The 2,318-nt window shown below is 35.3% G+C and overlaps 1 protein-coding gene across 1 annotated transcript in view; it reads left to right on the top strand.

Moving 5' to 3' along the window:
* The window catches only part of LOC106867205 (protein DJ-1alpha), a 26,252-nt gene that overhangs the window by 5,815 nt on the left and 18,119 nt on the right, over positions 1–2,318 (top strand). The window lies entirely within an intron of this gene.

Here is a 2,318-nt window from a genome sequence, read left to right as displayed (position 1 = left end):
GATAGGGGGAATATAAAAATATTGAAATTTGAGAGGCAAAAAAATCTTCAGTCTGTAAATATTTGCGGAATGAAAGACAGAAAATTTGAAGAAATAAAGGAAGAATAAAACTGGTTTTATTGTTTTCCCATGAAGTGTTGTACTTCGAATAACACTTTTTACAAGAATTTTGTCTTCTATATTTATAGAATCAACGAATTCCTGTGATATTTACTCAGTTTAAATCCCATTTGTTTACTTTTTAGTTTTCAAACTTTGGTCGTTATTTTTTCTGTATATTTTCTAGACCAGGTTTAATCGTCTTTTTTTGTTTTTTGAATATCTGCAATAACTTCAGGTAAAAAATATTGCCAAGAGGCAAGGGAACAATAAAACACAACTAAATACAATTGATTAATCAAAATAAATAATTAAATACCGTTAATTAGTATTTTGTACAAGAGAAAACTTTACATATACTATATAAGGGAATGGAATTTGGCAGATGGAAACCGCGTGCGTGGAATCCGGCCATCGGGTATATATACGCACACATACATAAACACGCATGTATATCTCTTGCTTCGCCAGAAGCGATAAATTACAGGACTTCAATCGCATGTAGAGTAATCTAACTGAACGGATCTGACTTCTAGTACTTGGAGTTGTTCGTTTCCGATCATCAGCTGCTAAACCGAGTGTGATTTTCATTTTGAAATGTCCACTGACTAAATATTTTTCTGAAATATGAAATGAAAGTTAAGCAGATCGAAACTTCGAAGTCACTGCCAATACTATTCTTGGTGAAGAATAATAAAAATATGCTCAACAAAAAGTATTCAGTAATTCTACAGTTTAATATTAAATTGTTTTTATATATGACTCGAAATAAAAGCAAAGCCAGCTGGAGGAGATGTTCTCCTGGGGCTAAAAGCAACAGTAACATCCACCCTTAGGGGTCAGCCACATTTAAGTGGCAAATATACTTCACTTTGTCGTGCAGTTACTGTTAATACCTCGTTCAGAGATTTAACGTTGCTTATTTATATATATAAATATATATATAGGCGTAAAGGTGTATATGCATACACCGGTTTTAGATCGGTTTTGTTCATATTTCCTACTGTGACTTAGGGCTCTGATAATTACAGCCGATAAAACCAATAAGAGACAGAAATATGTACAAAGATCGATATGATGGGCAGTGGTGCCCCTGCAAGGCAGTAGTCCAGTGCCTGAAGTCGGTAAGAATCCTCACTTCGCTTTGGGCATAAATAAGACGGAATCGTTAGCATGCCGGACAAAATGCTTAGCAGTATTTCGTGCGTCTTTACATTTTGAGTTAAAATTCCGCTGAGCTCAACAAACACCAATATATATATATTTGACAGACAGAGCTTTATGGAAATTTTGTGGTTTCTGGAATCGGGTTTTGAAGAAATCGTGGGAAATGTCTGGGAATCGAGACAATGAAACTGGGGAATTTATAAAAAAAAACATCCTGGGTTATGTGAAATAACGAAATGAAAACTTTAATATTTTTTTCTTTTACTTCGGCTAGAAAAAAAATACTTTAAATATAAACGTAGATATATTACTAGGAGAGGAAAACATCTGTTTTTAATAAGTTAGAAGTATTTAATCAGGAATAATATTTTAAAAAAAAAACATTTAATTTAAATATGTTATCATGTATAAGAGGCTGCAATATTTACACTTTAAGGTACTACTAAAGCAGCACGGACCCGAACGCGCAGTCGCGCGTCCGCGCTAGATAGTCTTGAGTGGTCGATCCTAACCCTAACCCTGTCCCTAACCCTAACCCGCGTGTGCAAATGAATACGTGTTTAGGGTTAGGATCGACCACTCACGACTAGCTAGCGCGACTGCGCGTTCGGGACCGTGCTGCTTTAGTAGTACCCACTTTAAAATCTTGCGTATTATGGAAAAAAAAAAAGTTCACATATGTTCTTTTCTACTCTAAGCACAAGGCCCGAAAATTTTGGGGATATGGTCAGTCGATTAGATCGACTCCAGTACGCAACTGGTTCTTAATTTATCGATCCCGAAAGGATGAAAGGCAAAGTCGACCTTGACAGAATTTGAACTCAGAACGAAGTTCACATACGTTGAAAAGTATTTAATTCTAAATCTCATTTATTATAAAATATTTAAGAGCCCACGGTAATTTCCACAAGGCCACTTCAGGTCTATAAGGGTTGTTTTTTTTTGTTCTTTTTCCCCCTCTAGTTCAGGGGAGGTAACTCGTCCTCATTAACTTTTTTTTTTTGTTAAAACGTATTTCTCGATTTCTGAATGTTTCCTCACATCTGCTCCAT

Source organism: Octopus bimaculoides, chromosome 26, assembly GCF_001194135.2.
Source record: "Octopus bimaculoides isolate UCB-OBI-ISO-001 chromosome 26, ASM119413v2, whole genome shotgun sequence".
NCBI lineage: Eukaryota > Metazoa > Mollusca > Cephalopoda > Octopoda > Octopodidae > Octopus > Octopus bimaculoides.
Note: the sequence above shows the minus strand (reverse complement) of the source record. Positions and strands in the feature narration are given on the sequence as shown.